Below are 25,574 nucleotides of genomic sequence, written 5' to 3' on the forward strand. Positions count from 1 at the left end.
GAAAACCACAAAGCCAGGAGCTCCAGGGATGCTCACCATGCGAAAGGCAGGCCAAGTTGAGTACGGAACAGCCAAAACCTTGCTGCCTCCTCTTCTTTGTGCTTAGAAGTCGCCACAGCCCAATGCCCGATTTCTGGCTCAAACTAGGGTTAGGGTTAGGGTTGCGCCTAGGGTTAGGGTTGAGAAAACCACAAAGCCAGGAGCTCCAGGGACACACACCATGCGAAAGGCAGGCCAAGTTGAGTACGGTACAGCCAAAACCTTGCTGCCTCCTCTTCTTTCTGCTTGGAACTCGCCACAGCCCACTGTCTCGATTTCTGACTCAAACTAGGCCTATGGTTATGGATACACCTAGAGTTCGGATTGAGAAAACCACAAAGCCGGGGACACCAGGGATACACACCATGCAAAAGGCAGGCCAAGTTGAGCATGGTATAGCCAAAACAGTGCTCCCTATTCTTCTTTCTGACTGGAACTCACCACAGCCCAATGCCCGTTTTCCGGCTCAAACTACGGTTAGGGTTAGGGTTAGGGTTAGGGTTACGCCTAGGGTTCGGGTTGAGAAAACCACAAAGCCAGGAGCTCCAGGGATGCTCACCATGCAAAAGGCAGGCCATGGTGAGCGCAGTACAGCCAAAACCTTGCTTTGTCTTCTTCCTTCAGATTGGAACTCACCACAGCCCAATGCCCGATTTCTGGCTCAAACTAGGGTTGGGGTTAGGGTTAGGGTTACGCCTAGGGTTCGGGTTGAGGAAACCACAAAGCCAGGAGCTCCAGGGATGCTCACAATGCAAAAGGCAGGCCAAGTTGAGTACGGTACAGCCAAAACCTTGCCGCTTCCTCTTGTTTCTGCTTGGAACTCGCCACAGCCCAATGCTCGATTTCTGACTCAAACTAAGGTTATGGTTATAGATACACCTAGAGTTAGGCTTGAGAAAACCACAAAGCCAGGAGCTCCAGGGATGCTCACCATGCGAAAGGCAGGCCAAGTGGAATACCGTAAAGCCAAAACCTGGCTGCCTCCTCTTCTTTGTGCTTAGAAGTCGCCACAGCCCAATGCCCGATTTCTGGCTCAAACTAGGGTTGGGGTTAGGGTTACGCCTAGGGTTAGGCTTGAGAAAACCACAAAGCCAGGAGCTCCAGGGACACACACCATGCGAAAGGCAGGCCAAGTTGAGCACGGTATAGCCAAAACCGTGCTCCTTCTTCTTCTTTCTGCTTGGAACTCACCACAGCCCAATGCCCGTTTTCTGGATCAAACTACGGTTAGGGTTAGGGTTAGGGTTACGCCTAGGGTTCGGGTTGAGAAAACCACAAAGCCAGGAGCTCCAGGGATGCTCACCATGCAAAAGGCAGGCCAAGGTGAGCGCAGTACATCCAAAACCTTGCTTTGTCTTCTTCCTTCAGATTGGAACTCACCACAGCCCAATGCCCGATTTCTGGCTCAAACTAGGGTTAGGGTTAGGGTTACGCCTAGGGTTAGGCTTGAGAAAACCACAAAGCCAGGAGCTCCAGGGATACTCACCATGCGAAAGGCAGGCCAAGTTGAGTACGGTACAGCCAAAACCTTGTTGCCTCCTCTTCTTTCTGCTTGGAACTCACCGCAGCCCACAGTCTCGATTTCTGACTCAAACTAGGCTTATGGTTATGGATAAACCTAGAGTTCGGCTTGAGAAAACCACAAAGCCGGGGCCACCAGGGACACACACCATGCAAAAGGCAGGCCAAGTTGAGCACGGTACAGCCAAAACCTTGCTTTGTCTTCTTCCTTCAGATTGGAACTCACCACAGCCCAATGCCCGTTTTCTGGCTCAAACTAGGGTTAGGGTTAGGGTTACGCCTGGGGTTAGGCTTGAGAAAACCACAAAGCCAGGAGCTGCAGGGATACTCACCATGCGAAAGGCAGGCCAAGTTGAGCACGGTATAGCCAAAACCGTGCTCCCTCTTCTTCTTTCTGCTTGGAACTCACCGCAGCCCAATGCTCGTTTTCTGGCTCAAACTAGGGTTAGGGTTAGGGTTAGGGTTACGCCTAGGGTTCGGGTTGAGAAAACCACAAAGCCAGGAGCTCCAGGGATGCTCACCATGCGAAAGGCAGGCCAAGTTGAGTACGGAACAGCCAAAACCTTGCTGCCTCTTCTTCTTTTTGATTGGAACGCACCACAGCCCAATGCCCGATTTCTGGCTCAAACTAGGGTTAGGGTTACGCCTAGGGTTCGGGTTGAGAAAACCACAAAGCCAGGAGCTCCAGGGACACACACCATGCGAAAGGCAGGCCAAGTTGAGTACGGTACAGCCAAAACCTTGCTGCCTCCTCTTCTTTCTGCTTGGAACTCGCCACAGCCCACTGTCTCGATTTCTGACTCAAACTAGGCCTATGGTTATGGATACACCTAGAGTTCGGCTTGAGAAAACCACAAAGCCGGGGCCACCAGGGATACACACCATGCAAAAGGCAGGCCAAGTTGAGCACGGTATAGCCAAAACCTTGCTGCCTCTTCTTCTTTCAGATTGGAACTCACCACAGCCCAATGCCCGTTTTCTGGCTCAAACTACGGTTAGGGTTAGGGTTAGGGTTACGCCTAGGGTTCGGGTTGAGAAAACCACAAAGCCAGGAGCTCCAGGGATGCTCACCATGCGAAAGGCAGGCCAAGTTGAGCACGGTATAGCCAAAACCTTGCTGCCTCTTCTTCTTTTTGATTGGAACGCACCACAGCCCAAGGCCCGATTTCTGGCTCAAACTACGGTTAGGGTTACGCCGAGGGTTAGGCTTGAGAAAACCACAAAGCCAGGAGCTCCAGGGATACTCACCATGCAAAAGTCAGGCCAAGTTGAGCGCACTATAGCCAAAACATTGCTCCGTCTTCTTCCTGCAGATTGGAACTCGCCACAGACCAATGCCCGATTCCTGGATCAAATTAGGGTTAGGGTTAGGGTTACGCCTAGGGTTCGGGTTGAGAAAACCACAAAGCCAGGAGCTCCAGGGATGCTCACCATGCGAAAGGCAGGCCAAGTTGAGTACGGAACAGCCAAAACTTTGCTGCCTCCTCTTCTACTTTCTGCTTGGAAGTCGCCACAGCCCACTGCGTGATTTCTGACTCACACTAGGGTTATGTTTATGGATGCACCTAGCATTAGGCTTGAGAAAACCACAAAGCCAGGAGCTCCAGGGACACTCACCATGCGAAAGGCAGGCCAAGTTGAGCACGCTATAGCCAAAACCTTGCTGCCTCCTCTTCTTTCTGCTTGGAACTCACCACAGCCCAATGCCCCTTTTCTGGCTCAAACTACGGTTAGGGTTAGGGTTACGCCTAGGGTTCGGGTTGAGAAAACCACAAAGCCAGGAGCTCCAGGGATGCTCACCATGCAAAAGGCAGGCCAAGTTGAGTATGGAACAGCCAAAACCTTGCTGCCTCCTCTTCTTTGTGCTTAGAAGTCGCCACAGCCCAATGCCCGATTTCTGGCTCAAACTAGGGTTAGGGTTAGGGTTACGCCTAGGGTTAGGGTTGAGAAAACCACAAAGCCAGGGCCACCAGGGATACTCACCATGCGAAAGGCAGGCCAAGCTGAGCACAGTATAGCCAAAACCGCGCTCCTCTTCTTCTTTCTGATTGGAACTCACCACAGCCCATTGCACAATACCTGGCTCAAACTAGGGTTGGGGTTAGGGTTACGCCTAGGGTTAGGGTTGAGAAAACCACAAAGCCAGGAGCTCCAGGGATGCTCACCATGCGAAAGGCAGGCCAAGTTGAGTACGGTATAGCCAAAACCTTGCTGCCTCTTCTTCTTTCTGATTGGAACTCGCCACAGCCCAATGCTCGTTTTCTGGCTCAAACTACGGTTAGGGTTAGGGTTAGGGTTACGCCTAGGGTTCGGGTTGAGAAAACCACAAAGCCAGGAGCTCCAGGGATGCTCACCATGCGAAAGGCAGGCCAAGTTGAGTACGGAACAGCCAAAACCTTGCTGCCTCCTCTTCTTTGTGCTTAGAAGTCGCCACAGCCCAATGCCCGATTTCTGGCTCAAACTACGGTTAGGGTTAGGGTTGCGCCTAGGGTTAGGGTTGAGAAAACCACAAAGCCAGGAGCTCCAGGGACACACACCATGCGAAAGGCAGGCCAAGTTGAGTACGGTACAGCCAAAACCTTGCTGCCTCCTCTTCTTTCTGCTTGGAACTCGCCACAGCCCACTGTCTCGATTTCTGACTCAAACTAGGCCTATGGTTATGGATACACCTAGAGTTCGGATTGAGAAAACCACAAAGCCGGGGACACCAGGGATACACACCATGCAAAAGGCAGGCCAAGTTGAGCATGGTATAGCCAAAACAGTGCTCCCTATTCTTCTTTCTGACTGGAACTCACCACAGCCCAATGCCCGTTTTCCGGCTGAAACTACGGTTAGGGTTAGGGTTAGGGTTAGGGTTACGCCTAGGGTTCGGGTTGAGAAAACCACAAAGCCAGGAGCTCCAGGGATGCTCACCATGCAAAAGGCAGGCCATGGTGAGCGCAGTACAGCCAAAACCTTGCTTTGTCTTCTTCCTTCAGATTGGAACTCACCACAGCCCAATGCCCGATTTCTGGCTCAAACTAGGGTTGGGGTTAGGGTTAGGGTTACGCCTAGGGTTCGGGTTGAGGAAACCACAAAGCCAGGAGCTCCAGGGATGCTCACAATGCAAAAGGCAGGCCAAGTTGAGTACGGTACAGCCAAAACCTTGCCGCTTCCTCTTGTTTCTGCTTGGAACTCGCCACAGCCCAATGCTCGATTTCTGACTCAAACTAAGGTTATGGTTATAGATACACCTAGAGTTAGGCTTGAGAAAACCACAAAGCCAGGAGCTCCAGGGATGCTCACCATGCGAAAGGCAGGCCAAGTGGAATACCGTAAAGCCAAAACCTGGCTGCCTCCTCTTCTTTGTGCTTAGAAGTCGCCACAGCCCAATGCCCGATTTCTGGCTCAAACTAGGGTTGGGGTTAGGGTTACGCCTAGGGTTAGGCTTGAGAAAACCACAAAGCCAGGAGCTCCAGGGATGCTCACCATGCGAAAGGCAGGCCAAGTTGAGTACGGTACAGCCAAAACCTTGTTGCCTCCTCTTCTTTCTGCTTGGAACTCACCGCAGCCCACAGTCTCGATTTCTGGCTCAAACTAGGCTTATGGTTATGGATAAACCTAGAGTTCGGCTTGAGAAAACCACAAAGCCGGGGCCACCAGGGACACACACCATGCAAAAGGCAGGCCAAGTTGAGCACGGTACAGCCAAAACCTTGCTTTGTCTTCTTCCTTCAGATTGGAACTCACCACAGCCCAATGCCCGTTTTCTGGCTCAAACTAGGGTTAGGGTTAGGGTTACGCCTGGGGTTAGGCTTGAGAAAACCACAAAGCCAGGAGCTCCAGGGATACTCACCATGCGAAAGGCAGGCCAAGTTGAGCACGGTATAGCCAAAACCGTGCTCCCTCTTCTTCTTTCTGCTTGGAACTCACCGCAGCCCAATGCTCGTTTTCTGGCTCAAACTAGGGTTAGGGTTAGGGTTAGGGTTACGCCTAGGGTTCGGGTTGAGAAAACCACAAAGCCAGGAGCTCCAGGGATGCTCACCATGCGAAAGGCAGGCCAAGTTGAGTACGGAACAGCCAAAACCTTGCTGCCTCTTCTTCTTTTTGATTGGAACGCACCACAGCCCAATGCCCGATTTCTGGCTCAAACTAGGGTTAGGGTTACGCCTAGGGTTCGGGTTGAGAAAACCACAAAGCCAGGAGCTCCAGGGACACACACCATGCGAAAGGCAGGCCAAGTTGAGTACGGTACAGCCAAAACCTTGCTGCCTCCTCTTCTTTCTGCTTGGAACTCGCCACAGCCCACTGTCTCGATTTCTGACTCAAACTAGGCCTATGGTTATGGATACACCTAGAGTTCGGCTTGAGAAAACCACAAAGCCGGGGCCACCAGGGATACACACCATGCAAAAGGCAGGCCAAGTTGAGCACGGTATAGCCAAAACCTTGCTGCCTCTTCTTCTTTCTGATTGGAACTCACCACAGCCCAATGCCCGTTTTCTGGCTCAAACTACGGTTAGGGTTAGGGTTAGGGTTACGCCTAGGGTTCGGGTTGAGAAAACCACAAAGCCAGGAGCTCCAGGGATGCTCACCATGCGAAAGGCAGGGCAAGTTGAGCACGGTATAGCCAAAACCTTGCTGCCTCTTCTTCTTTCTGATTGGAACTCACCACAGCCCAATGCCCGTTTTCTGGCTCAAACTACGGTTAGGGTTAGGGTTAGGGTTACGCCTAGGGTTCGGGTTGAGAAAACCACAAAGCCAGGAGCTCCAGGGATGCTCACCATGCGAAAGGCAGGCCAAGTTGAGTACGGAACAGCCAAAACCTTGCTGCCTCCTCTTCTTTGTGCTTAGAAGTCGCCACAGCCCAATGCCCGATTTCTGGCTCAAACTAGGGTTAGGGTTAGGGTTACGCCTAGGGTTAGGCTTGAGAAAACCACAAAGCCAGGAGCTCCAGGGATACTCACAATGCGAAAGGCAGGCCAAGTTGAATACAGTACAGCCAAAACCTTGCCACTTCCTCTTCTTTCTGCTTGGAACTCGCCACAGCCCAATGCCCGTTTTCTGGCCAAAACTATGGTTAGGGTTACGCCTAGGGTTAGGCTTGAGAAAACCACAAAGCCAGGAGCCACCAGGGATACTCACCATGCGAAAAGCAGGCCAAGTTGAGCACGGTATAGCCAAAACCGTGCTCCCTCTTCTTCTTTCTGATTGGAATTCACCGCAGCCCAATGCCCGATTGCTGGCTCAGACTACGGTTAGGGTTAGGGTTAGGGTTACGCCTAGGGTTCGGGTTGAGAAAACCACAAAGCCAGGAGCTCCAGGGACACACACCATGCGAAAGGCAGGCCATGGTGAGCGCAGTACAGCCAAAACCTTGCTTTGTCTTCTTCCTTCAGATTGGAACTCATCACAGCCCAATGCCCGATTTCTGGCTCAAACTAGGGTTGGGGTTAGGGTTACGCCTGGGGTTAGGCTTGAGAAAACCACAAAGCCAGGAGCTCCAGGGATACTCACCATGCGAAAGGCAGGCCAAGTTGAGCACGGTATAGCCAAAACCGTGCTCCCTCTTCTTCTTTCTGCTTGGAACTCACCACAGCCCAATGCCCGTTTTCTGGCTCAAACTAGGGTTAGGCTTAGGGTTACGCCTAGGGTTCGGGTTGAGAAAACCACAAAGCCAGGAGCTCCAGGGATGCTCACCATGCGAAAGGCAGGCCAAGTTGAGTACAGAACAGCCAAAACCTTGCTGCCTCTTCTTCTTTTTGATTGGAACGCACCACAGCCCAATGCCCGATTTCTGGCTCAAACTAGGGTTAGGGTTACGCCTAGGGTTAGGCTTGAGAAAACCACAAAGCCAGGAGCTCCAGGGACACACACCATGCGAAAGGCAGGCCAAGTTGAGCACGGTATAGCCAAAACCTTGCTGCCTCTTCTTCTTTCTGATTGGAACTCACCACAGCCCAATGCCCGTTTTCTGGCTCAAACTACGGTTAGGGTTAGGGTTAGGGTTACGCCTAGGGTTCGGGTTGAGAAAACCACAAAGCCAGGAGCTCCAGGGATGCTCAACATGCGAAAGGCAGGGCAAGTTGAGTACGGTATAGCCAAAACCTTGCTGCCTCTTCTTCTTTTTGATTGGAACGCACCACAGCCCAATGCCCGGTTTCTGGCTCAAACTACGGTTAGGGTTACGCCGAGGGTTAGGCTTGAGAAAACCACAAAGCCAGGAGCTCCAGGGATACTCACCATGCGAAAGTCAGGCCAAGTTGAGCGCACTATAGCCAAAACATTGCTCCGTCTTCTTCCTGCAGATTGGAACTCGCCACAGACCAATGCCCGATTCCTGGATCAAATTAGGGTTAGGGTTAGGGTTACGCCTAGGGTTAGGGTTGAGAAAACCACAAAGCCAGGAGCTCCAGGGATACTCACCATGCGAAAGGCAGGCCAAGGTGAGCGCAGTACAGCCAAAACCTTGCTTTGTCTTCTTCCTTCAGATTGGAACTCACCACAGCCCAATGCCCATTTTCTGGCTCAAACTAGGGTTAAGGTTAGGGTTACGCCTAGGGTTAGGGTTGAGAAAACCACAAAGCCAGGAGCTCCAGGGATACTCACCATGCGAAAGGCAGGCCAAGTTGAGTACGGTATAGCCAAAACCGTGCTCCCTCTTCTTCTTTCTGCTTGGAACTCACCACAGCCCAATGCCCGTTTTGTGGCTCAAACTACGGTTAGGGTTAGGGTTACGCCTAGGGTTCGGGTTGAGAAAACCACAAAGCCAGGAGCTCCAGGGATGCTCACCATGCGAAAGGCAGGCCAAGTTGAGTACGGAACAGCCAAAACCTTGCTGCCTCCTCTTCTACTTTCTGCTTGGAAGTCGCCACAGCCCACTGCGTGATTTCTGACTCACACTAGGGTTATGGTTATGGATGCACCTAGCATTAGGCTTGAGAAAACCACAAAGCCAGGAGCTACAGGGATACTCACCATGCGAAAGGCAGGCCAAGTTGAGTACGGTACAGCCAAAACCTTGCTACCTCCTCTTCTTTCTGATTGGAACTCGCCACAGCCCACAGTCTCGATTTCGGACTCAAACTAGGCTTATGGTTATGGATACACCTAGAGTTCGGGTTGAGAAAACCACAAAGCCGGGGCCACCAGGGATACACACCATGCAAAAGGCAGGCCAAGTTGAGCACGGTATAGCCAAAACCTTGCTGCCTCTTCTTCTTTCTGATTGGAACTCACCACAGCCCAATGCCCGTTTTCTGGCTCAAACTACGGTTAGGGTTAAGGTTAGGGTTACGCCTAGGGTTAGGCTTGAGAAAACCACAAAGCCAGGAGCTCCAGGGACACACACCATGCGAAAGGCAGGCCAAGTAGAGTACGGTACAGCCAAAACCTTGCTGCCTCCTCTTCTTTCTGCTTGGAACTCACCACAGCCCACAGTCTTGATTTCTGACTCAAACTCGGCTTCTGGTTATGGATACACCTAGAGTTCGGCTTGAGAAAACCACAAAGCCGGGGCCACCAGGGATACACACCATGCAAAAGGCAGGCCAAGTTGAGCACGGTATAGCCAAAACCTTGCTGCCTCCTCTTCTTTCTGATTGGAACTCACCACAGCCCAATACCGTTTTCTGGCTCAAACTACGGTTAGGGTTAGGGTTAGGGTTACGCCTAGGGTTAGGCTTGAGAAAACCACAAAGCCAGGAGCTCCAGGGATGCTCACCATGCGAAAGGCAGGCCAAGGTGAGCGCAGTACATCCAAAACCTTGCTTTGTCTTCTTCCTTCAGATTGGAACTCACCACAGCCCAATGCCCGATTTCTGGCTCAAACTAGGGTTGGGGTTAGGGTTACGCCTAGGGTTAGGCTTGAGAAAACCACAAAGCCAGGAGCTCCAGGGATACTCACCATGCGAAAGGCAGGCCAAGTTGAGCACGGTATAGCCAAAACCGTGCTCCCTCTTCTTCTTTCTGATTGGAACTCACCACAGCCCAATGCCCGTTTTCTGGCTCAAACTACGGTTAGGGTTAGGGTTAGGGTTACGCCTAGGGTTAGGCTTGAGAAAACCACAAAGCCAGGAGCTCCAGGGACACTCACCATGCGAAAGGCAGGCCAAGTTGAATACCGTAAAGCCAAAACTTTGCTGCCTCCTCTTCTTTCTGCTTAGAACTCGCTACAGCCCACAGTCTCGATTTCTGGCTCAAACTAGGCTTATGGTTATGGATACACCTAGAGTTCGGCCTGAGAAAACCACAAAGCCGGGGCCACCAGGGATACACACCATGCAAAAGGCAGGCCAAGTTGAGCACGGTATAGCCAAAACCTTGCTGCCTCTTCTTCTTTCTGATTGGAACTCACCACAGCCCAATGCCCGATTTCTGGCTCAAACTACGGTTAGGGTTAGGGTTACGCCTAGGGTTCGGGTTGAGAAAACCACAAAGCCAGGAGCTCCAGGGATGCTCACCATGCAAAAGGCAGGCCATGGTGAGCGCAGTACAGCCAAAACCTTGCTTTGTCTTCTTCCTTCAGATTGGAACTCATCACAGCCCAATGCCCGATTTCTGGCTCAAACTAGGGTTGGGGTTAGGGTTACGCCTGGGGTTAGGCTTGAGAAAACCACAAAGCCAGGAGCTCCAGGGATACTCACCATGCAAAAGGCAGGCCAAGTTGAGTACGGTACAGCCAAAACCTTGCCGCTTCCTCTTGTTTCTGCTTGGAACTCGCCACAGCCCAATGCTCGTTTCTGACTCAAACTAAGGTTATGGTTATGGATATACCTAGAGTTAGGCTTGAGAAAACCACAAAGCCAGGAGCTCCAGGGATGCTCACCATGCGAAAGGCAGGCCAAGTGGAATACCGTAAAGCCAAAACCTGGCTGCCTCCTCTTCTTTGTGCTTAGAAGTCGCCACAGCCCAATGCCCGATTTCTGGCTCAAACTAGGGTTGGGGTTAGGGTTACGCCTAGGGTTAGGCTTGAGAAAACCACAAAGCCAGGAGCTCCAGGGACACACACCATGCGAAAGGCAGGCCAAGTTGAGCACGGTATAGCCAAAACCGTGCTCCCTCTTCTTCTTTCTGATTGGAACTCACCACAGCCCAATGCCCGTTTTCTGGCTCAAACTACGGTTAGGGTTAGGGTTAGGGTTACGCCTAGGGTTAGGCTTGAGAAAACCACAAAGCCAGGAGCTCCAGGGATACTCACCATGCGAAAGGCAGGCCAAGTTGAGTACGGTACAGCCAAAACCTTGTTGCCTCCTCTTCTTTCTGCTTGGAACTCACCGCAGCCCACAGTCTCGATTTCTGACTCAAACTAGGCTTATGGTTATGGATAAACCTAGAGTTCGGCTTGAGAAAACCACAAAGCCGGGGCCACCAGGGACACACACCATGCAAAAGGCAGGCCAAGTTGAGCACGGTACAGCCAAAACCTTGCTGCCTCTTCTTCCTTCAGATTGGAACTCACCACAGCCCAATGCTCGTTTTCTGGCTCAAACTAGGGTTAGGGTTAGGGTTAGGGTTACGCCTAGGGTTCGGGTTGAGAAAACCACAAAGCCAGGAGCTCCAGGGATGCTCACCATGCGAAAGGCAGGGCAAGTTGAGCACGGTATAGCCAAAACCTTGCTGCCTCTTCTTCTTTTTGATTGGAACGCACCACAGCCCAATGCCCGATTTCTGGCTCAAACTACGGTTAGGGTTACGCCGAGGGTTAGGCTTGAGAAAACCACAAAGCCAGGAGCTCCAGGGATACTCACCATGCGAAAGTCAGGCCAAGTTGAGCGCACTATAGCCAAAATATTGCTCCGTCTTCTTCCTGCAGATTGGAACTCGCCACAGACCAATGCCCGATTCCTGGATCAAATTAGGGTTAGGGTTAGGGTTACGCCTAGGATTAGGCTAGAGAAAACCACAAAGCCAGGAGCTCCAGGGACACTCACCATGCGAAAGGCAGGCCAAGTTGAGCACGCTATAGCCAAAACCTTGCTGCCTCCTCTTCTTTCTGCTTGGAACTCACCACAGCCCAATGCCCCTTTTCTGGCTCAAACTACGGTTAGGGTTAGGGTTACGCCTAGGGTTCGGGTTGAGAAAACCACAAAGCCAGGAGCTCCAGGGATGCTCACCATGCAAAAGGCAGGCCAAGTTGAGTATGGAACAGCCAAAACCTTGCTGCCTCCTCTTCTTTGTGCTTAGAAGTCACCACAGCCCAATGCCCGATTTCTGGCTCAAACTAGGGTTAGGGTTAGGGTTACGCCTAGGGTTAGGGTTGAGAAAACCACAAAGCCAGGGCCACCAGGGATACTCACCATGCGAAAGGCAGGCCAAGCTGAGCACAGTATAGCCAAAACCGCGCTCCTCTTCTTCTTTCTGATTGGAACTCACCACAGCCCATTGCACAATACCTGGCTCAAACTAGGGTTGGGGTTAGGGTTACGCCTAGGGTTAGGGTTGAGAAAACCACAAAGCCAGGAGCTCCAGGGATGCTCACCATGCGAAAGGCAGGCCAAGTTGAGTACGGTATAGCCAAAACCTTGCTGCCTCTTCTTCTTTCTGATTGGAACTCGCCACAGCCCAATGCTCGTTTTCTGGCTCAAACTACGGTTAGGGTTAGGGTTAGGGTTACGCCTAGGGTTCGGGTTGAGAAAACCACAAAGCCAGGAGCTCCAGGGATGCTCACCATGCGAAAGGCAGGCCAAGTTGAGTACGGAACAGCCAAAACCTTGCTGCCTCCTCTTCTTTGTGCTTAGAAGTCGCCACAGCCCAATGCCCGATTTCTGGCTCAAACTACGGTTAGGGTTAGGGTTGCGCCTAGGGTTAGGGTTGAGAAAACCACAAAGCCAGGAGCTCCAGGGACACACACCATGCGAAAGGCAGGCCAAGTTGAGTACGGTACAGCCAAAACCTTGCTGCCTCCTCTTCTTTCTGCTTGGAACTCGCCACAGCCCACTGTCTCGATTTCTGACTCAAACTAGGCCTATGGTTATGGATACACCTAGAGTTCGGATTGAGAAAACCACAAAGCCGGGGACACCAGGGATACACACCATGCAAAAGGCAGGCCAAGTTGAGCATGGTATAGCCAAAACAGTGCTCCCTATTCTTCTTTCTGACTGGAACTCACCACAGCCCAATGCCCGTTTTCCGGCTCAAACTACGGTTAGGGTTAGGGTTAGGGTTAGGGTTACGCCTAGGGTTCGGGTTGAGAAAACCACAAAGCCAGGAGCTCCAGGGATGCTCACCATGCAAAAGGCAGGCCATGGTGAGCGCAGTACAGCCAAAACCTTGCTTTGTCTTCTTCCTTCAGATTGGAACTCACCACAGCCCAATGCCCGATTTCTGGCTCAAACTAGGGTTGGGGTTAGGGTTAGGGTTACGCCTAGGGTTCGGGTTGAGGAAACCACAAAGCCAGGAGCTCCAGGGATGCTCACAATGCAAAAGGCAGGCCAAGTTGAGTACGGTACAGCCAAAACCTTGCCGCTTCCTCTTGTTTCTGCTTGGAACTCGCCACAGCCCAATGCTCGATTTCTGACTCAAACTAAGGTTATGGTTATAGATACACCTAGAGTTAGGCTTGAGAAAACCACAAAGCCAGGAGCTCCAGGGATGCTCACCATGCGAAAGGCAGGCCAAGTGGAATACCGTAAAGCCAAAACCTGGCTGCCTCCTCTTCTTTGTGCTTAGAAGTCGCCACAGCCCAATGCCCGATTTCTGGCTCAAACTAGGGTTGGGGTTAGGGTTACGCCTAGGGTTAGGCTTGAGAAAACCACAAAGCCAGGAGCTCCAGGGACACACACCATGCGAAAGGCAGGCCAAGTTGAGCACGGTATAGCCAAAACCGTGCTCCTTCTTCTTCTTTCTGCTTGGAACTCACCACAGCCCAATGCCCGTTTTCTGGATCAAACTACGGTTAGGGTTAGGGTTAGGGTTACGCCTAGGGTTCGGGTTGAGAAAACCACAAAGCCAGGAGCTCCAGGGATGCTCACCATGCAAAAGGCAGGCCAAGGTGAGCGCAGTACATCCAAAACCTTGCTTTGTCTTCTTCCTTCAGATTGGAACTCACCACAGCCCAATGCCCGATTTCTGGCTCAAACTAGGGTTAGGGTTAGGGTTACGCCTAGGGTTAGGCTTGAGAAAACCACAAAGCCAGGAGCTCCAGGGATACTCACCATGCGAAAGGCAGGCCAAGTTGAGTACGGTACAGCCAAAACCTTGTTGCCTCCTCTTCTTTCTGCTTGGAACTCACCGCAGCCCACAGTCTCGATTTCTGACTCAAACTAGGCTTATGGTTATGGATAAACCTAGAGTTCGGCTTGAGAAAACCACAAAGCCGGGGCCACCAGGGACACACACCATGCAAAAGGCAGGCCAAGTTGAGCACGGTACAGCCAAAACCTTGCTTTGTCTTCTTCCTTCAGATTGGAACTCACCACAGCCCAATGCCCGTTTTCTGGCTCAAACTAGGGTTAGGGTTAGGGTTACGCCTGGGGTTAGGCTTGAGAAAACCACAAAGCCAGGAGCTGCAGGGATACTCACCATGCGAAAGGCAGGCCAAGTTGAGCACGGTATAGCCAAAACCGTGCTCCCTCTTCTTCTTTCTGCTTGGAACTCACCGCAGCCCAATGCTCGTTTTCTGGCTCAAACTAGGGTTAGGGTTAGGGTTAGGGTTACGCCTAGGGTTCGGGTTGAGAAAACCACAAAGCCAGGAGCTCCAGGGATGCTCACCATGCGAAAGGCAGGCCAAGTTGAGTACGGAACAGCCAAAACCTTGCTGCCTCTTCTTCTTTTTGATTGGAACGCACCACAGCCCAATGCCCGATTTCTGGCTCAAACTAGGGTTAGGGTTACGCCTAGGGTTCGGGTTGAGAAAACCACAAAGCCAGGAGCTCCAGGGACACACACCATGCGAAAGGCAGGCCAAGTTGAGTACGGTACAGCCAAAACCTTGCTGCCTCCTCTTCTTTCTGCTTGGAACTCGCCACAGCCCACTGTCTCGATTTCTGACTCAAACTAGGCCTATGGTTATGGATACACCTAGAGTTCGGCTTGAGAAAACCACAAAGCCGGGGCCACCAGGGATACACACCATGCAAAAGGCAGGCCAAGTTGAGCACGGTATAGCCAAAACCTTGCTGCCTCTTCTTCTTTCAGATTGGAACTCACCACAGCCCAATGCCCGTTTTCTGGCTCAAACTACGGTTAGGGTTAGGGTTAGGGTTACGCCTAGGGTTCGGGTTGAGAAAACCACAAAGCCAGGAGCTCCAGGGATGCTCACCATGCGAAAGGCAGGCCAAGTTGAGCACGGTATAGCCAAAACCTTGCTGCCTCTTCTTCTTTTTGATTGGAACGCACCACAGCCCAAGGCCCGATTTCTGGCTCAAACTACGGTTAGGGTTACGCCGAGGGTTAGGCTTGAGAAAACCACAAAGCCAGGAGCTCCAGGGATACTCACCATGCAAAAGTCAGGCCAAGTTGAGCGCACTATAGCCAAAACATTGCTCCGTCTTCTTCCTGCAGATTGGAACTCGCCACAGACCAATGCCCGATTCCTGGATCAAATTAGGGTTAGGGTTAGGGTTACGCCTAGGGTTCGGGTTGAGAAAACCACAAAGCCAGGAGCTCCAGGGATGCTCACCATGCGAAAGGCAGGCCAAGTTGAGTACGGAACAGCCAAAACTTTGCTGCCTCCTCTTCTACTTTCTGCTTGGAAGTCGCCACAGCCCACTGCGTGATTTCTGACTCACACTAGGGTTATGTTTATGGATGCACCTAGCATTAGGCTTGAGAAAACCACAAAGCCAGGAGCTCCAGGGACACTCACCATGCGAAAGGCAGGCCAAGTTGAGCACGCTATAGCCAAAACCTTGCTGCCTCCTCTTCTTTCTGCTTGGAACTCACCACAGCCCAATGCCCCTTTTCTGGCTCAAACTACGGTTAGGGTTAGGGTTACGCCTAGGGTTCGGGTTGAGAAAACCACAAAGCCAGGAGCTCCAGGGATGCTCACCATGCAAAAGGCAGGCCAAGTTGAGTATGGAACAGCCAAAACCTTGCTGCCTCCTCTTCTTTGTGCTTAGAAGTCGCCACAGCCCAATGCCCGATTTCTGGCTCAAACTAGGGTTAGGGTTAGGGTTACGCCTAGGGTTAGGGTTGAGAAAACCACAAAGCCAGGGCCACCAGGGATACTCACCATGCGAAAGGCAGGCCAAGCTGAGCACAGTATAGCCAAAACCGCGCTCCTCTTCTTCTTTCTGATTGGAACTCACCACAGCCCATTGCACAATACCTGGCTCAAACTAGGGTTGGGGTTAGGGTTACGCCTAGGGTTAGGGTTGAGAAAACCACAAAGCCAGGAGCTCCAGGGATGCTCACCATGCGAAAGGCAGGCCAAGTTGAGTACGGTATAGCCAAAACCTTGCTGCCTCTTCTTCTTTCTGATTGGAACTCGCCACAGCCCAATGCTCGTTTTCTGGCTCAAACTACGGTTAGGGTTAGGGTTAGGGTTACGCCTAGGGTTCGGGTTGAGAAAACCACAAAGCCAGGAGCTCCAGGGATGCTCACCATGCGAAAGGCAGGCCAAGTTGAGTACGGAACAGCCAAAACCTTGCTGCCTCCTCTTCTTTGTGCTTAGAAGTCGCCACAGCCCAATGCCCGATTTCTGGCTCAAACTACGGTTAGGGTTAGGGTTGCGCCTAGGGTTAGGGTTGAGAAAACCACAAAGCCAGGAGCTCCAGGGACACACACCATGCGAAAGGCAGGCCAAGTTGAGTACGGTACAGCCAAAACCTTGCTGCCTCCTCTTCTTTCTGCTTGGAACTCGCCACAGCCCACTGTCTCGATTTCTGACTCAAACTAGGCCTATGGTTATGGATACACCTAGAGTTCGGATTGAGAAAACCACAAAGCCGGGGACACCAGGGATACACACCATGCAAAAGGCAGGCCAAGTTGAGCATGGTATAGCCAAAACAGTGCTCCCTATTCTTCTTTCTGACTGGAACTCACCACAGCCCAATGCCCGTTTTCCGGCTGAAACTACGGTTAGGGTTAGGGTTAGGGTTAGGGTTACGCCTAGGGTTCGGGTTGAGAAAACCACAAAGCCAGGAGCTCCAGGGATGCTCACCATGCAAAAGGCAGGCCATGGTGAGCGCAGTACAGCCAAAACCTTGCTTTGTCTTCTTCCTTCAGATTGGAACTCACCACAGCCCAATGCCCGATTTCTGGCTCAAACTAGGGTTGGGGTTAGGGTTAGGGTTACGCCTAGGGTTCGGGTTGAGGAAACCACAAAGCCAGGAGCTCCAGGGATGCTCACAATGCAAAAGGCAGGCCAAGTTGAGTACGGTACAGCCAAAACCTTGCCGCTTCCTCTTGTTTCTGCTTGGAACTCGCCACAGCCCAATGCTCGATTTCTGACTCAAACTAAGGTTATGGTTATAGATACACCTAGAGTTAGGCTTGAGAAAACCACAAAGCCAGGAGCTCCAGGGATGCTCACCATGCGAAAGGCAGGCCAAGTGGAATACCGTAAAGCCAAAACCTGGCTGCCTCCTCTTCTTTGTGCTTAGAAGTCGCCACAGCCCAATGCCCGATTTCTGGCTCAAACTAGGGTTGGGGTTAGGGTTACGCCTAGGGTTAGGCTTGAGAAAACCACAAAGCCAGGAGCTCCAGGGATGCTCACCATGCGAAAGGCAGGCCAAGTTGAGTACGGTACAGCCAAAACCTTGTTGCCTCCTCTTCTTTCTGCTTGGAACTCACCGCAGCCCACAGTCTCGATTTCTGGCTCAAACTAGGCTTATGGTTATGGATAAACCTAGAGTTCGGCTTGAGAAAACCACAAAGCCGGGGCCACCAGGGACACACACCATGCAAAAGGCAGGCCAAGTTGAGCACGGTACAGCCAAAACCTTGCTTTGTCTTCTTCCTTCAGATTGGAACTCACCACAGCCCAATGCCCGTTTTCTGGCTCAAACTAGGGTTAGGGTTAGGGTTACGCCTGGGGTTAGGCTTGAGAAAACCACAAAGCCAGGAGCTCCAGGGATACTCACCATGCGAAAGGCAGGCCAAGTTGAGCACGGTATAGCCAAAACCGTGCTCCCTCTTCTTCTTTCTGCTTGGAACTCACCGCAGCCCAATGCTCGTTTTCTGGCTCAAACTAGGGTTAGGGTTAGGGTTAGGGTTACGCCTAGGGTTCGGGTTGAGAAAACCACAAAGCCAGGAGCTCCAGGGATGCTCACCATGCGAAAGGCAGGCCAAGTTGAGTACGGAACAGCCAAAACCTTGCTGCCTCTTCTTCTTTTTGATTGGAACGCACCACAGCCCAATGCCCGATTTCTGGCTCAAACTAGGGTTAGGGTTACGCCTAGGGTTCGGGTTGAGAAAACCACAAAGCCAGGAGCTCCAGGGACACACACCATGCGAAAGGCAGGCCAAGTTGAGTACGGTACAGCCAAAACCTTGCTGCCTCCTCTTCTTTCTGCTTGGAACTCGCCACAGCCCACTGTCTCGATTTCTGACTCAAACTAGGCCTATGGTTATGGATACACCTAGAGTTCGGCTTGAGAAAACCACAAAGCCGGGGCCACCAGGGATACACACCATGCAAAAGGCAGGCCAAGTTGAGCACGGTATAGCCAAAACCTTGCTGCCTCTTCTTCTTTCTGATTGGAACTCACCACAGCCCAATGCCCGTTTTCTGGCTCAAACTACGGTTAGGGTTAGGGTTAGGGTTACGCCTAGGGTTCGGGTTGAGAAAACCACAAAGCCAGGAGCTCCAGGGATGCTCACCATGCGAAAGGCAGGGCAAGTTGAGCACGGTATAGCCAAAACCTTGCTGCCTCTTCTTCTTTTTGATTGGAACGCACCACAGCCCAAGGCCCGATTTCTGGCTCAAACTACGGTTAGGGTTACGCCGAGGGTTAGGCTTGAGAAAACCACAAAGCCAGGAGCTCCAGGGATACTCACCATGCGAAAGTCAGGCCAAGTTGAGCGCACTATAGCCAAAACATTGCTCCGTCTTCTTCCTGCAGATTGGAACTCGCCACAGACCAATGCCCGATTCCTGGCTCAAACTAGGGTTAGGGGTAGGGTTACGCCTAGGGTTAGGGTTGAGAAAACCACAAAGCCAGGAGCTCCAGGGATACTCACCATGCGAAAGGCAGGCCAAGGTGAGCGCAGTACAGCCAAAACCTTGCTTTGTCTTCTTCCTTCAGATTGGAACTCACCACAGCCCAATGCCCCTTTTCTGGCTCAAACTACGGTTAGGGTTAGGGTTACGCCTAGGGTTCGGGTTGAGAAAACCACAAAGCCAGGAGCTCCAGGGATGCTCACCATGCGAAAGGCAGGCCAAGTTGAGTACGGAACAGCCAAAACTTTGCTGCCTCCTCTTCTACTTTCTGCTTGGAAGTCGCCACAGCCCACTGCGTGATTTCTGACTCACACTAGGGTTATGGTTATGGATGCACCTAGCATTAGGCTTGAGAAAACCACAAAGCCAGGAGCTACAGGGATACTCACCATGCGAAAGGCAGGCCAAGTTGAGTACGGTACAGCCAAAACCTTTCTACCTCCTCTTCTTTCTGATTGGAACTCGCCACAGCCCACAGTCTCGATTTCGGACTCAAACTAGGCTTATGGTTATGGATACACCTAGAGTTCGGCTTGAGAAAACCACAAAGCCGGGGCCACCAGGGATACACACCATGCAAAAGGCAGGCCAAGTTGAGCACGGTATAGCCAAAACCTTGCTGCCTCTTCTTCTTTCTGATTGGAACTCACCACAGCCCAATGCCCGTTTTCTGGCTCAAACTACGGTTAGGGTTAGGGTTAGGGTTACGCCTAGGGTTAGGCTTGAGAAAACCACAAAGCCAGGAGCTCCAGGGACACACACCATGCGAAAGGCAGGGCAAGTTGAGTACGGTACAGCCAAAACCTTGCTGCCGCCTCTTCTTTCTGCTTGGAACTCACCACAGCCCAATGCCCGATTTCGGACTCAAACTAGGCTTATGGTTATGGATACACCTAGAGTTCGGCTTGAGAAAACCACAAAGCCGGGGCCACCAGGGATACACACCATGCAAAAGGCAGGCCAAGTTGAGCACGGTATAGCCAAAACCTTGCTGCCTCCTCTTCTTTCTGATTGGAACTCACCACAGCCCAATGCCCGTTTTCTGGCTCAAACTACGGTTAGGGTTAGGGTTAGGGTTACGCCTAGGGTTAGGCTTGAGAAAACCACAAAGCCAGGAGCTCCAGGGATGCTCACCATGCGAAAGGCAGGCCAAGGTGAGCGCAGTACATCCAAAACCTTGCTTTGTCTTCTTCCTTCAGATTGGAACTCACCACAGCCCAATGCCCGATTTCTGGCTCAAACTAGGGTTGGGGTTAGGGTTACGCCTAGGGTTAGGCTTGAGAAAACCACAAAGCCAGGAGCTCCAGGGATACTCACCATGCGAAAGGCAGGCCAAGTTGAGCACGGTATAGCCAAAACCGTGCTCCCTCTTCTTCTTTCTGATTGGAACTCACCACAGCCCAATGCCCGATTTCTGGCTCAAACTACGGTTAGGGTTAGGGTTAGGGTTACGCCTAGGGTTAGGCTTGAGAAAACCACAAAGCCAGGAGCTCCAGGGACACTCACCATGCGAAAGGCAGGCCAAGTTGAATACCGTAAAGCCAAAACCTTGCTGCCTCCTCTTCTTTCTGCTTAGAACTCGCTACAGCCCACAGTCTCGATTTCTGGCTCAAACTAGGCTTATGGTTATGGATACACCTAGAGTTCGGCTTGAGAAAACCACAAAGCCAGGAGCTCCAGGGATACTCACCATGCAAAAGGCCGGCCAAGTTGAGCACGGTATAGCCAAAACCTTGCTGCCTCTTCTTCTTTCTGATTAGAACTCACCACAGCCCAATGCCCGATTTCTGGCTCAAACTACGGTTAGGGTTAGGGTTAGGGTTACGCCTAGGGTTCGGGTTGAGAAAACCACAAAGCCAGGAGCTCCAGGGATGCTCACCATGCAAAAGGCAGGCCATGGTGAGCGCAGTACAGCCAAAACCTTGCTTTGTCTTCTTCCTTCAGATTGGAACTCACCACAGCCCAATGCCCGTTTTCTGGCTCAAACTAGGGTTGGGGTTAGGGTTACGCCTGGGGTTAGGCTTGAGAAAACCACAAAGCCAGGAGCTCCAGGGATACTCACCATGCAAAAGGCAGGCCAAGTTGAGTACGGTACAGCCAAAACCTTGCTGCCTCCTCTTCTTTCTGCTTGGAACTCGCCACAGCCCACTGTCTCGATTTCTGACTCAAACTAGGCCTATGGTTATGGATACACCTAGAGTTCGGCTTGAGAAAACCACAAAGCCGGGGCCACCAGGGATACACACCATGCGAAAGGCAGGCCAAGTTGAGCACGGTATAGCCAAAACCTTGCTGCCTCTTCTTCTTTCAGATTGGAACTCACCACAGCCCAATGCCCGTTTTCTGGCTCAAACTACGGTTAGGGTTAGGGTTAGGGTTACGCCTAGGGTTCGGGTTGAGAAAACCACAAAGCCAGGAGCTCCAGGGATGCTCACCATGCAAAAGGCAGGCCAAGTTGAGTATGGAACAGCCAAAACCTTGCTGCCTCCTCTTCTTTGTGCTTAGAAGTCGCCACAGCCCAATGCCCGATTTCTGGCTCAAACTAGGGTTAGGGTTAGGGTTACGCCTAGGGTTAGGCTTGAGAAAACCACAAAGCCAGGAGCTCCAGGGATACTCACAATGCGAAAGGTAGGCCAAGTTGAATACCGTACAGCCAAAACCTTGCCACCTCCTCTTCTTTCTGCTTGGAACTCGCCACAGCCCAATGCCCGTTTTCTGGCTAAAACTACGGTTAGGGTTAGCGTTCTGCCTAGGGTTAGGCTTTAGAAAACCACAAAGCCAGGAGCCACCAGGGATACTCACCATGCGAAAAGCAGGCCAAGTTGAGCACGGTATAGCCAAAACCGTGCTCCCTCTTCTTCTTTCTTATTGGAATTCACCACAGCCCAATGCCCGATTGCTGGCTCAGACTACGGTTAGGGTTAGGGTTAGGGTTACGCCTAGGGTTAGGGTTGAGAAAACCACAAAGCCAGGGCCACCAGGGATACTCACCATGCGAAAGGCAGGCCAAGCTGAGCACAGTATAGCCAAAACCGCGCTCCTCTTCTTCTTTCTGATTGGAACTCACCACAGCCCATTGCACAATACCTGGCTCAAACTAGGGTTGGGGTTAGGGTTACGCCTAGGGTTAGGGTTGAGAAAACCACAAAGCCAGGAGCTCCAGGGATGCTCACCATGTGAAAGGCAGGCCAAGTTGAGCACGGTATAGCCAAAACCGTGCTCCCTCTTCTTCTTTCTACTTGGAACTCACCACAGCCCAATGCTCGTTTTCTGGCTCAAACTACGGTTAGGGTTAGGGTTAGGGTTACGCCTAGGGTTCGGGTTGAGAAAACCACAAAGCCAGGAGCTCCAGGGATGCTCACCATGCGAAAGGCAGGCCAAGTTGAGTACGGAACAGCCAAAACCTTGCTGCCTCCTCTTCTTTGTGCTTAGAAGTCGCCACAGCCCAATGCCCGATTTCTGGCTCAAACTACGGTTAGGGTTAGGGTTGCGCCTAGGGTTAGGGTTGAGAAAACCACAAAGCCAGGAGCTCCAGGGACACACACCATGCGAAAGGCAGGCCAAGTTGAGTACGGTACAGCCAAAACCTTGCTGCCTCCTCTTCTTTCTGCTTGGAACTCGCCACAGCCCACTGTCTCGATTTCTGACTCAAACTAGGCCTATGGTTATGGATACACCTAGAGTTCGGATTGAGAAAACCACAAAGCCGGGGACACCAGGGATACACACCATGCAAAAGGCAGGCCAAGTTGAGCATGGTATAGCCAAAACAGTGCTCCCTATTCTTCTTTCTGACTGGAACTCACCACAGCCCAATGCCCGTTTTCCGGCTCAAACTACGGTTAGGGTTAGGGTTAGGGTTAGGGTTACGCCTAGGGTTCGGGTTGAGAAAACCACAAAGCCAGGAGCTCCAGGGATGCTCACCATGCAAAAGGCAGGCCATGGTGAGCGCAGTACAGCCAAAACCTTGCTTTGTCTTCTTCCTTCAGATTGGAACTCACCACAGCCCAATGCCCGATTTCTGGCTCAAACTAGGGTTGGGGTTAGGGTTAGGGTTACGCCTAGGGTTCGGGTTGAGGAAACCACAAAGCCAGGAGCTCCAGGGATGCTCACAATGCAAAAGGCAGGCCAAGTTGAGTACGGTACAGCCAAAACCTTGCCGCTTCCTCTTGTTTCTGCTTGGAACTCGCCACAGCCCAATGCTCGATTTCTGACTCAAACTAAGGTTATGGTTATAGATACACCTAGAGTTAGGCTTGAGAAAACCACAAAGCCAGGAGCTCCAGGGATGCTCACCATGCGAAAGGCAGGCCAAGTGGAATACCGTAAAGCCAAAACCTGGCTGCCTCCTCTTCTTTGTGCTTAGAAGTCGCCACAGCCCAATGCCCGATTTCTGGCTCAAACTAGGGTTGGGGTTAGGGTTACGCCTAGGGTTAGGCTTGAGAAAACCACAAAGCCAGGAGCTCCAGGGACACACACCATGCGAAAGGCAGGCCAAGTTGAGCACGGTATAGCCAAAACCGTGCTCCTTCTTCTTCTTTCTGCTTGGAACACACCACAGCCCAATGCCCCTTTTCTGGATCAAACTACGGTTAAGGTTAGGGTTAGGGTTACGCCTAGGGTTCGGGTTGAGAAAACCACAAAGCCAGGAGCTCCAGGGATGCTCACCATGCAAAAGGCAGGCCAAGGTGAGCGCAGTACAGCCAAAACCTTGCTTTGTCTTCTTCCTTCAGATTGGAACTCACCACAGCCCAATGCCCGATTTCTGGCTCAAACTAGGGTTAGGGTTAGGGTTACGCCTAGGGTTCGGGTTGAGAAAACCACAAAGCCAGGAGCTCCAGGGATACTCACCATGCGAAAGGCAGGCCAAGTTGAGTACGGTACAGCCAAAACCTTGTTGCCTCCTCTTCTTTCTGCTTGGAACTCACCGCAGCCCACAGTCTCGATTTCTGGCTCAAACTAGGCTTATGGTTATGGATAAACCTAGAGTTCGGCTTGAGAAAACCACAAAGCCGGGGCCACCAGGGACACACACCATGCAAAAGGCAGGCCAAGTTGAGCACGGTACAGCCAAAACCTTGCTTTGTCTTCTTCCTTCAGATTGGAACTCACCACAGCCCAATGCCCGTTTTCTGGCTCAAACTACGGTTAGGGTTAGGGTTACGCCTGGGGTTAGGCTTGAGAAAACCACAAAGCCAGGAGCTCCAGGGATACTCACCATGCGAAAGGCAGGCCAAGTTGAGCACGGTATAGCCAAAACCGTGCTCCCTCTTCTTCTTTCTGCTTGGAACTCACCGCAGCCCAATGCTCGTTTTCTGGCTCAAACTAGGGTTAGGGTTAGGGTTAGGGTTATGCCTAGGGTTCGGGTTGAGAAAACCACAAAGCCAGGAGCTCCAGGGATGCTCACCATGCGAAAGGCAGGCCAAGTTGAGTACGGAACAGCCAAAACCTTGCTGCCTCTTCTTCTTTTTGATTGGAACGCACCACAGCCCAATGCCCGATTTCTGGCTCAAACTAGGGTTAGGGTTACGCCTAGGGTTCGGGTTGAGAAAACCACAAAGCCAGGAGCTCCAGGGACACACACCATGCGAAAGGCAGGCCAAGTTGAGTACGGTACAGCCAAAACCTTGCTGCCTCCTCTTCTTTCTGCTTGGAACTCGCCACAGCCCACTGTCTCGATTTCTGACTCAAACTAGGCCTATGGTTATGGATACACCTAGAGTTCGGATTGAGAAAACCACAAAGCCGGGGCCACCAGGGATACACACCATGCAAAAGGCAGGCCAAGTTAAGCACGGTATAGCCAAAACCTTGCTGCCTCTTCTTCTTTCTGATTGGAACTCACCACAGCCCAATGCCCGTTTTCTGGCTCAAACTACGGTTAGGGTTAGGGTTAGGGTTACGCCTAGGGTTCGGGTTGAGAAAACCACAAAGCCAGGAGCTCCAGGGATGCTCACCATGCGAAAGGCAGGCCAAGTTGAGCACGGTATAGCCAAAACCTTGCTGCCTCTTCTTCTTTTTGATTGGAACGCACCACAGCCCAAGGCCCGATTTCTGGCTCAAACTACGGTTAGGGTTACGCCGAGGGTTAGGGTTGAGAAAACCACAAAGCCAGGAGCTCCAGGGATACTCACCATGCGAAAGTCAGGCCAAGTTGAGCGCACTATAGCCAAAACATTGCTCCGTCTTCTTCCTGCAGATTGGAACTCGCCACAGACCAATGCCCGATTCCTGGATCAAATTAGGGTTAGGGTTAGGGTTACGCCTAGGGTTAGGCTTGAGAAAACCACAAAGCCAGGAGCTCCAGGGATACTCACAATGCGAAAGGTAGGCCAAGTTGAATACCGTACAGCCAAAACCTTGCCACCTCCTCTTCTTTCTGCTTGGAACTCGCCACAGCCCAATGCCCGTTTTCTGGCTAAAACTACGGTTAGGGTTAGCGTTCTGCCTAGGGTTAGGCTTTAGAAAACCACAAAGCCAGGAGCCACCAGGGATACTCACCATGCGAAAAGCAGGCCAAGTTGAGCACGGTATAGCCAAAACCGTGCTCCCTCTTCTTCTTTCTTATTGGAATTCACCACAGCCCAATGCCCGATTGCTGGCTCAGACTACGGTTAGGGTTAGGGTTAGGGTTACGCCTAGGGTTAGGGTTGAGAAAACCACAAAGCCAGGGCCACCAGGGATACTCACCATGCGAAAGGCAGGCCAAGCTGAGCACAGTATAGCCAAAACCGCGCTCCTCTTCTTCTTTCTGATTGGAACTCACCACAGCCCATTGCACAATACCTGGCTCAAACTAGGGTTGGGGTTAGGGTTACGCCTAGGGTTAGGGTTGAGAAAACCACAAAGCCAGGAGCTCCAGGGATGCTCACCATGTGAAAGGCAGGCCAAGTTGAGTACGGTATAGCCAAAACCTTGCTGC

Source organism: Corvus hawaiiensis, chromosome 3 (assembly GCF_020740725.1).
Source record: "Corvus hawaiiensis isolate bCorHaw1 chromosome 3, bCorHaw1.pri.cur, whole genome shotgun sequence".
NCBI classification, from domain to species: Eukaryota; Metazoa; Chordata; class Aves; order Passeriformes; family Corvidae; genus Corvus; species Corvus hawaiiensis.